Consider the following 11537-nt stretch of genomic DNA (forward strand, 5'->3'; position numbering starts at 1 on the left):
TTGACTAAGACTGAGCAGATGGTAATAATGAAGGCAGATCCTGCCGTGCCCAGAGAAATATCTTGGTCTGGCAAAATAGCTTGGTTCATTTCTTCCCATGTATATGGTTCACGAGAATGGGGTGGTTGTAGGGGTTTGTTTTTGTTTTTTGTTTTTTTCTTTCAACAAAGCTGATATTTCACTGGAAAAGTATTTGATTACAGAGCTCACTAGCTAAAGCTCAAACTATGCACACAACTCAATGATTTTAGTTCCCATAATACCATATGACATCCTGTGATGTGTGGAATCCTTCTCCATGGCAGTGGACAGTCCTTCGATGATACATAGAAGGTACACAGTGGTATAACAGTTAGGATTTCTGGCCGGGGTATGGGTGTTGGACATGAGGAGACCTCTCTTTCACAGGCACCATTTAACACCTAGTAAATATTTCATCCCCAAACTATCAAATAAAAAATAAAAAAAATGCTTTTCCCTTTTAACCACTTCAGCTCCGGACCAATAAATACCTTAAGGACCAGAGGTCTTTTTGCAATTTCGCACTGCGCTGCTTTAACTGGTAATTGCGCGGTCATGCAATATTGCACCCAAACGAAATTTGCGTCCTTTTCTTCCCACAAATAGAGCTTTCTTTTGATGGTATTTGATTGCCTCTGCGATTTTTTTTTTTTTGCGATATATAAATGGAAAAAGAGCGAAAATTTTGAAAAAAAAAGATATTTTCTTCTTTTTGTTATAAGAAAAATCGAATAAACTAAATTTTAGTCATACATTGAGGGCAAAATTTATTCAGCCACATGTCTTTAGTAAAAAAAATGTCAATAAGCGTATATTTTTTGGTTTGCGCAAAAGTTATAGCGTCTACAAACTAGAGTACATTTTCTGGAATTTACACAGCTTTTAATTTATGACTGCCGATCTCATTTCTTGAGGTGCTAAAATGGCAGGGCAGTACAAATCCCCCCCAAATGACCCCATTTTGGAAAGTAGACACCCCAAGGAAATTGCTGATGGGTATGTTGAGCCCATTAAATATTTATTTTTTTTGTCCTAAGGGATTGAATAATGACAAAAAAAAATAAAAATTTTTTTTTTACAAAAAGTTGTCACTAAATGATATATTGCTCACACATGCTATGGGCATATGTGAAATGACACCCCAAAATACATTCTGCTGCTTCTCCTGAGTACGGGGATACCACATGTGTGGGACTTTTTGGGAGTCTAGTCGCGCACGGCACCCCGAAAACCAATCACCACCTTCAGGATTTCTAAGGGTGCAAATTTTTGATTTAACTCCTCACTACCTATCACAGTTTCGAAGTCCATAAAATGCCAAAATAGCACAAAACCCCCCCAAATGACCCCATTTTGGAGAGTAGACACCCCAAGCTATTTACTGAGAGGCATGTTGAGTCCATGGAATATTTTATATTTTGCCAAAAGTTGCGGGAATATTACAAACTTTTTTTTTTTTTTGCACAAAGTTGTCACTAAATGATATATTGCTCACACATGCTATGGGCATAAGTCAAATTACACCCCAAAATAAATTCTGCTGCTTCTTCCGAGTACGGGGATACCACATGTGGGGGACTTTTTGGGAGCCTAGCCACGTACGGGACCCCGAAAACCAAGCACTGCCTTCCGGATTTGAATATAAAATGCTACCAAAAAACCTGTTAGCGATGGCAGGGATCAGGCCTGACTCTGCGATCGCTGCAGTTATGCGTTTAGTGTTTTGTAAGTGACAGTGATCGATCGATACTGCACTTGGGTGGGCTGGGCAGAGGGGCAAAACGCAGGTGCCAGCAGGTATTTGGGCTGATCCCGCTAACAATGCGTTTTTTTGGAACCCTAAACTGCTGGGGACGCTAGTATAGATCTGATCAGATCAGATATTGATCTGTTCAGATTCTATACCACTACGGGAGGTGTATGCTTTGTGTGTGGGTGTTAGCGGTACTGGCACTAACCTAGCGCTGCCTGGGGCGACGCAGACCCTGACCCTAAAACCTAATTGATATCACCCGCCGGGTGATCAGGGGGTTAAACCTTTATTGGGTAATAAATGGTGGGTGCCCTGATGCTATAAAAAACAAACTAACCAGAGTCACCCGTAACACTTTTACGGTGATCAGTGGTGAAAGGGTTAACTAGGAGCAATCAGGGGGTTCAAATTTTTATTAGGTAGTATATGGGGGTCCCTGGCGCTATATAAAAACCTGACGGGGAACCTAAATAACTAACTGGCTAACCAGCGTCACCAGTGACACTTATACTGTGATCGCTGGTGAAAGGGTTAACTAGCAGCAATCAGGGGGTTAAAACCATTATTGGGTAGTATATCGGGGTACCTAGCGCTATAAAAACCTGGCGGTGAACCTAAAAAAATAACTAGCTACCTAGCGACACTAGCGACACTGATGCAGCGTTCAGAAAAATTATCGCTTAGTGACACTGGCAAAAGGGGGTGAAAGGGTTAACTAGCGGAAATCAGGGGGTTAAAACCATTATTGGGTAGTATATCGGGGTACCTAGCGCTATAAAAACCTGGCGGTGAACCTAAAAAAATAACTAGCTACCTAGCGACACATGCAGCGATCAGAAAAATGATCGCTTAGTGACACTGGCAAAAGGGGGTGAAAGGGTTAACTCTAGGGGCAATCAGGGGGTTAAATCTTTATTGGGGGGTGATAGGGGGCTACCCTGGACCTAACACTAACTGTCCTGACAGTTTTTACTGTCACAACTGACACTGAATGCATTGATCAGTAAAGAAATGATCAATGCAATCAGTGACACTGTGACTGGGGGGGAGGGGGGATCGGGGGGGGGTTTGTGTGCCTGTGTGTACCTACATGTCAGTGTAGTGTTGGTGCACACTTACTTTTACTCTTCTCCTCGTAGTCCGGTCAAAAAGACCGCCCCGAGGAGAATGACATCACTTCCTCCTTCCTGTGTAAACAATACACAGGGGAGGAAGCTTCTCATTGGCCAGGAGCGATCCAGAGGGGGTGGCTGAAAACCAACGGCCATCCCCTCATCACGGAGCGCTCCTGGACCGAATCGGACTGCCGTAACCAGCGGGAGGGGGTCCGATCGGACCCCCCACCCGCTGGAAGGCAATCACGTAGATGTACGTGATTGTGCCTGCCTGTGCCATTGTGCTGACGTACATTGGCAATACGGCGGTCCTGAAGTGGTTAAAAAGGAGCTCCAGTCATGTTTGTAAAAATGAACAGTTAATTAACAAAAACTGTAGCTGCTGACTTGTAATAAACTGACATTCGCCTGTCCCAGGATCCAGCACTGCTCACCCGAGCCATTTTCACCATCCCGCTTCACTCCCCAGCTCCACCATCTTAAAGTAGTATTATGGGCAAAACATATTTAATAGGGTTAGGAAGGGTTATAACTAAGGACGAGCTCGGGCGTGTTTGCACACTGCACGTGCAGAGCCCGCCACGAAGTCGGCACGGTGCTGCGCTAATTACAGGCAGTGAGACATTTTCCCGATGTGCGGCTGCAGAGATCGAGAAATGTCTCACTGCCTGTAATTAGCGCAGCGTCGTGCCGACTTTCTGGCGGGCTCTGCACATGGAGTGTGCAAACACGCCGGAGCTCATCCCTAGTTATAACCCTTGTCAGTTTTTTTATTTAATTTTTTATTTATTTTTTTGTTTTGTAAAGGTATTTCCCTTTACATCATGTCCCATAGCCAAACGGGAAGTGAGAGTAGATCCCTGCAAATTAAGAGAATTTCTTGGGGACCTCCAGCTCACCAGAACTAGTGTCTCCATTGGAAGATTTCCCTTCTATTACTTTTCTGGGGACAACCCAAAATATGGAGTTTTCTTTTACTTTCATGAGGATTTGCAAACGGGACAAGTGGAGAGGATGATTCTCCCTAATGGGGGCACAGACTGGAATAAAAACTGACAGGGGTTCTAATCTATCTCCATTCTATCCCAAACCAAACAAAAAAAAAAATTTTTGGCTTTAGTTCTACTTTAACCGTGGGCACCTGGCTGTGGCAGCTTGCGGATATGCATCCAGGTGCATGCGTGCGGCACATTGTGAATGGTCCCGCAATCCACTGGGACCTGTGACATGTCCCAGAAGAGTGAGGGGAGGGATACCCGCAGTCTACACCCCCACCCCCCAAAAAAAGTGCCCTTTCCTGAAGAGGAACGAGGGGGGAGCCAACACATGATTCTTTTACAAGTTTTTTTTTTTTTTTTTTTTGGTGTTTTTATTGTGGAGTTTTTTTTTTTTTTTATTATTTTTTACCTTTGTGTGCTAATTGAGTTATTTTCTAAAATATCTTTTGCCTCATTCCTGCGCTTTCTTGCTACCCTTGTGGGGTGTTTTTGCAGAAAATAAAAAAAAATCCCTTCTCTTATGTGAACTTTAAAAGAGAAGTATAGGGTATGCTTTTTTCAGAATCATACTTCACCTAGGTGGATGCAACAGGACCCCTGGAGCCTCTAGCACTGAGAACCGAGCGATCAAACGCCACCTGTTGCTCGGTTCTCACAGCTCCCTGAGCAGAGAGCTGGAGACTGTCAACAGGGTGAATTTGATTTAAATCATTATTTAAATCGCTAGTAAAAAGGCTTGATTTAAATCGACTCGCTTTTAATCATTTTTAAAGAGCAACTGTCATCTCTGTCCTGCAGAGGCTCATCTGACCTGCGGTTGATTCACCAAACGTCCCATCCACTTTAATGGGACGGCTGGTTATGTGGCAATGACACAACAAGGTGAGAGACGTGGCGGCAGCAGGTGAGTGGATGCCCGCCAACAGGCGCTGCAATGATGAATCTGAAATGACAGGTTCTCTTTAAATGTAAGGACTCATTCTGTCTGGTAGTTAGAATCTAATATTTGCAAACAAAATGAAGGTTTCCTATTTAGAATAAGCTGTCAGGTTAGTAAAACAGCGATATCAGAACCGATTCAATCATACAGTTTGTAGTGTACATAGATTTGCAAAACGATGGGATAAAGGAATATTCCTGAGTTTTGGTTTATCTCCTGGTTAATTTCTTATTGTGTGAATGCATCAATGCAGTGCATGTTATCTCAACTTGCAGAGCTTGGATTCTTTGAATGCGTTTAACAAAAATTTAAATATTGCAGAATATACAGCCTCATGCTACATAATTAAGGTTCAATTTATACTGAATTAATGAAATCTATTAATGTATCTTAAATGGACAACTATCTTTAGATAGACTTTTACTCCCAAAAGCATTTTATTAAAATTCATTTGATAAAAATCAAAAATCCGATTTAAATCAAAATAATTGGATTTTTTTTTTTTTTTTAATAAAATCATTGATTTATATCCCCCCTGATTGTCATTCACAGCTCTCTGCTCACTGAAGCACTAGGCGGTGGAGGGGTTTGAAGCGGCTGGCTCAGGATCTGAGTGGCTGAGCCGGGTGCTGGTCCAGGCATGTGGGCGATTCCCGACCCTAGTGTCGCAGTCTTGCCTGAGCCTGGACTGGCTCTGTGACGTCAGCAGACTTCAGCCTGGTGTCTTCTGAAAACGGGTCACAGGAATACAAAACGGACTGCATTCCTGTGATCCAAAGGAGAAATACAGCCGAACGAGCTTAGGTTGTACTTCTCCTTTTTAACAAGCTTCTTTTAGTCCTTCATTTCATACAGGAAATACTGACCAGTGATGCATATCCATGGATGGCTATGGTGGTATCTGTGGAAAGGAGCGAAAATTTTGATCTTTTGTGCTTTCACTGAGCACCATTTTGGTAACATGGACCACTCAGTGGTGAGGAGTTTGAATGCTCCTTTTGTAATTTGTAGACCAAATTAGCCATCTTGTTTCCTAGTCAAGAAGATTGGTGCTTAAAGTTTACAGCATACATCAGAAGACCTTCAGAAATGGCTGCATTGTCATGAGATCTGCTAGGAGACTGAATGTTTGGCATGACAAAACAATAGTAGAGGAGAATGCTCAGCCTAATACAGGCACCGCTTCAGGAGTGCTCATAGTCTCGTTTCTGTATTGGAAGACCTACAGCAAATGAGAAATGTCTAAGATGATCAATTGTTTTACATTTCAATATACAACTTGCTTATCTTAAAAAAATGTTTTTTTATTTGTTTTTTTTTTGTTTTTTTTTATAATGACATGGGGATTTATACCAAATATACTGCATTCCACATATTTTTCAATTATGGTTCTCAAATCTAAAAACAACATCTTCAATGGTCACTTCTGTAAGAAAGAGAACAAGTTGTATCGTATGAATGGAAACACCCACATTAATGAAAGTTGGGGTTGGGGCAAAGAAAAAACAGGGCTGTCACCCAGAGCAACCAGACTTTGGGGTTGATTTACTAAAACTGGAGAGTGCATAATCTGGTGCAGCTTTGCATGGTAGCCAATCGGTTTCTAACTTCAGCTTGTTCAGTTAAGCTTTGGTAAGATCACTTGGAAGCTGATTGATTTCTATGTAGAGCTGCACCAAATTTTGCACACTCCAGTTTTAGTAAATCAACCCCTTTGTGCTTTGATTTCTCTACACTTTCCTTTATAACTTTAGACATGACTAGTAAAGTATAAAAATTAATGTGCGTCTACCTCCTTCCACACCACCTACATAGACATCAGTATACCCTGGGCTGCAGTTATCAATCAATGTGTTAGTAAAGAGGAGCTTGTAGTATTTTGGGTAGTGGGAAGACTAAGGTGACTGTCGGTCAATGTGTAGAAAAATTGCCCAGCTAAAGTGGTTAGGGCAGCACTGGTGGTCATCTAGAGCAGTGGTTCTTAACCCTGTCCTCATGTACCTCCAACAGGCCATGTTTTGGGAATTTCTCTTGGATAAAATAGCTGTCCAAAGTACCAAGCCATTGACTCTGATTTAAAGCACATGTGCAAGATAAAGAAAAAACTGCAAACATGGCCTGTTGGGGGTACTTGCAGACAGGATTGAGAATCACTGATCTATAGGATGAATGTTTTGACTCCATTGTGTAGTTTTTTTACACCAGGACGTTGGAGCATTCATTCTCTCCATGACCACCAAAACTGGGCATTTTTTTTATTTTTTCTATACCAAGTGAAAAAAAAAAAAAGGTGAAAGGCGCTTGATCAAATGCTTGGATCAAGATAATACAATTCCTATACAAAACAAATAAATGCATGTAAAAAAGTTCCTACGTATTCATAAAAGGTGGAACCTACCTTTCAAGCACTTGCCCTCGTATGGGCATGTTTAATTTTTTAAACGTTTAATTTCTAATTTGTATATTTTGTAACCCCTGGCTTTTATGAATATGTAGGCACTTTTTTTTTTACATGCATTAATTTGTTTTGTATATAAATAAATTGTATTATCTTGATCCAAGCGTTTGATCACGTGACTTTCACCTCTTTTTTTTTTCCTCCCACTGGGCCTTCTTTGGCCCACCCCTGGTCAGTTTAGGCAGCAGGACACGCATGATCATCTTCTATTTTCTTCTTTTGTAAGTACTACCACTCTATATCAACAACGCCTTCATGAGTGCAAGGAGTAATTCTTTTTTTTGTTTTGTTTTTTTGTCTGCATTTTTCTATCCACTGCTGTCTGTGCCTCTGGGTTGGGGGTTGTGGAGAGGACAAATACGCCAATGTGTAGAAAAATGCCCAACATTGGTGGTCATAAGGAGGGTGAATGCAGTGATGTCTGTGTTTAGAAAAGAAAAATGCCCAGAATGGGGCCAGAGGAATGCCCAGTGTAGGTGGTCAAAGCAGGGATACTGTTCTGACATCAGTATGTAGAAAAAAAATAGCCCAGTATTGGTGGCCATAAAGATGAAGACTGCCCTGATGTCACTGGAAGGAAAAATGCTCTAGGGGTCAGTAGGAGGAGTAAAAGAATGGATGACTATGTCTGGGACAGAAGAGGTCAGTGGAAAGAAACCTGCTCCAGTGTCAGTGGTCGGTATAAGGCTAGCTTAAAAAAAAAAAAAAAAAAATATATGGAGGACCGCGTCCTCTTCTGTTTGGGGTGGAAGGAAACCTGCTCCAGTGTCAGTGGTCGGTAAGGGGCCTGCTAAACAAAAGAAAAGAAGAATGGAGGACTGCGTCCTCTTCTGTTTGGGGCAGAAGAGGTCAGTGGAAGGAAACCTGCTCCAGGGTCAGTGGTCGGTATTGGGTCAGGTAAAAAAAAAAAAACTAATTTCACTACGTCCCAATCTGTTTGGGGTGGAAAAGGTCAGTGGAAGGAAACATACTGCCATGTCAGTGGTCGGTAGGAGGCCAGCTAAAACAAATGGAGGACTTTGTCCTCTTCTGTTGGAGACGGAAGAGTCCAGTGGAAGGAAACATATTTGTGTTAGTTATATTCTTTGCACAGAACCATTTTGGAGACAGAACTCCATTTGTTGTTGCCACCATCCCTAATAAATATATATGGTAAGTACCCTGTGGTACAAAAGGGACTTTAAAGCGGAGGTCCACCCTAAAGTGGACCTTCCGCTCATTGGAATCCTCCCCCCCCCCCCCCCCCGGCGCCACAATTGTCACCTTTTTCAGGGGGGTGCAGGTACCTGTACAGTACAGGTATCTGCACCCACTTCCGGCGTAGATTCTGCAGAAAGGAACGCCCCTTTCTGAAAGTCCCCCGCTGCCTGCTGGGAAACACACGGATCCCAGAGACAGCAGGGAACAACCTGCATGCGCAGTAGGGAACCGGGAAATGAAGCCGAAAGGCTCCACTTCCTGATTCCCATACCCAAGATGGCGGCGGCAGCACCCGAGAGACGATCGAGAGATTGGCTTCGGGTGACAACATCGCGGGCGCGTGTCCTTATTTTAAAAGTCAGCAGCTGCAGTATTTGTAGCTGCTGGCTTTAAAAAAAAAAAAACGGCAGAACTCCCGGCAGACTCCCACTTTAAGGGTGATTTTTTTTTCCGAAAATACAAATATTTAGCAAAATAGAAAATGTATTAAGTAAAAACCCTGTCATAAGCAAACATGACCGTAATATACAGTATTCATAGTTAGTAAGGTTGAATAAAGACACCAGTCCAACCTGAGTGAGTGTCTACAATTGTCCCTATCCCTGTCTGTTGCACACTCACATCGGTCCCTATCCTCAAGGAGCCCACAATCCAAGGTCCCCATCCATATACTAGGGCCAATATTGGAGAGGAGCCAATTAACCTACCTGCATGTCTTTGGAATGTGGGAGGAAACCGGAGTACCCGGAGCAAACCTACGCAGGCACAGGGAGAACATGCAAACTCCAGGCAGGTAGTGTCATGGTTGGGATTCAAACCAGCGACCCTTTTTACTGCCAGGGGAGGGTGATACCAACTGCACCACTGTGCCACCTGAATTCATGTGTAGCATATGCAAAACAACACAACAATTCTACTGTAACCCAATGCGTTTCAGGATCTTCAAGATAAATCCCTTCTTCGGGGGCATGGAGGAGACAATAATTGAAGCTGCTCGATAATGTTTCATGAAATAAAATATTAAACTTTGTGGTTAAAGGTGGTAACAAAAGGGTGTAGAGATGCATATCCAGGCAGGGAAGGTGGTTGCCCAAGCAAAAAGCATAAATCCTCAAGACTTGAAAGATCCCACACAAGGGTCCCCAACAACCCGCATCCTCGTAACAGAGAAGTGTGGACTAGTTATATAGCTGCACTTGTTGGAAAAAAAATCAGCCCTTGGTGGAGACATGGCGGCGTTTGTTTTGCACAGAACCTCGGTAGGTAGCATGTGCCCGTGTCAGTGCTCGATATCATGCCAGTTCAAAATAAAAATGGAGGACTGCGTCCTCTTCCGTTTGATGCGGAGGAGGTCAGTGGAAGGAAACATGTTCCAGTGTTAGTGGTTGGTATAAGACCAGATAAAAGAAAATAAAAATATTGAGGACTGCGTCCTCTTTTGCTTGGGGTGGAAGGAAACCTGTTCCAGGGTCAGGCCAGCTAAAAAAAAAAAAAAAAAACATTTTGAGGACTATGTCCCCTTCCGCTTGGGGCGTAAGAGGTCAGTGGAAGGAAATCTAACATACTGCAGGGTCAATGGTTGGTATTGTGCCAGCTTAAAAAAAAACCCAGAGGACTATGTCTTCTTCTGGTTGGAGCGGACTAGATCGGAGTCAGCCGGGTGTAAATGGACAATGGAATCTACTCATGGCTGCCCACAAAGCAGAGTGGGGTCTGTCTGGGTCCGCGCTGCATAAGTGGACAGACCTGTCATCTGCTCCTATGAGCAGGGATCAGCTCACTGGGTTTGATTCACTAAAACTGGAGAGTGCAAAATCAGGTGCAGCTGTGCATAGAAACCAATCGGCTTCTAACTTCAGCTTGCTCAAGTAAACTTTGACAAAGCCTGTGTGAAAGGGCTTCAAGTCTCTAAAATTATGTAAAGTAGTAGTAGTCATTTTTTTTTTTTTTTTTTTTTTTTTTTTTTTTTTAAAGCTCTCATTTATTTACTGGTATTCTTTCAAACCTGGTTTTGCCTATGCTGAGATGATGTCCTCAGTCTGCTGCAGGAGGCGCCATTTCCTCAGTGTCCTCTCCTTCAATGATCAGAATGCAACATTGTAACTTTGTGGCCAAACCAAAGATGAAGCTGGAGCAAGGGCTGATCTGTGTCAGATATTTGTTAACATAACCAAGCACTACAGAGGCCCCAGGATTTCCATGAATAAAAATAGTGACTCTGGATGATGATTAAACAAAGACATCACTGTCCTGGAGAAAACAACTGACGACGTTATTGCCAGGGGTGATCTTTAGGAGCGGTAATAAATACAGGACATAAAAACATACACTAGATTACCAAAAGTATTGGGATGCTTGCCTTTACACACACATGAACCTTTAATGGCGCCCTAGTCTTAGTCTGTAGGGTTCAATAATGAGTTGGTCCACCCTTTGCAGCTATAACAGCTTCAACTCTTCTGGGAAGGCTGTCCACAAGGTTTAGGAGTGTGTGGAGATGTTTGCCCATCTTCCAGAAGCGCATTTGTGAGGTCAGGCACTGATGTTGGATGAAAAGGCCTGGCTTGCAGTGTTGTGTTCTAATTCATCTCAAAGGTGTTCTACCGGGTTGAGGTCAGGGCAGTCAAGTTCCTCCACCCCAAACTCACTCATCCATGTCTTTATAGACCTTGCTTTGTTCACTGGTGAGCAGTTATGTTGGAACATGAAGGGGTCATCCCCAAACTGTTCCCACAAAGTTGGGAGCATGAAATTGTCCAAAATGTCTTGGTATGCTGACGCCTTAAAGTGACACTAAAGGTTTGTTTATTTTTTTTAAATATCAAACATATCATACTTACCTCCACTGTGCAGTTTGTTTTGCACAGAGTGGCCCTGATCCTCGTCTTCTGGGGTCCCTCAAAGGCTCTTGTGGCTCCTCCCTGCATCAGATAACCCCCTAGGAGAAGCTTTCTCCCGTGGGTTTACTTTGCGGGCGCGCTCCCGAGTCCATCATTCGGTGTCCATAGAGACCGAATGCAGGACTCTGCCCCGCCCCCGTCGCTTAAGTCAT

Source organism: Lithobates pipiens, unplaced genomic scaffold, assembly GCF_037356315.1.
Source record: "Lithobates pipiens isolate NorthernLeopardFrog02 unplaced genomic scaffold, aLitPip1_a1.2 Scaffold_28, whole genome shotgun sequence".
In the NCBI taxonomy this organism is placed as follows: Eukaryota; Metazoa; Chordata; class Amphibia; order Anura; family Ranidae; genus Lithobates; species Lithobates pipiens.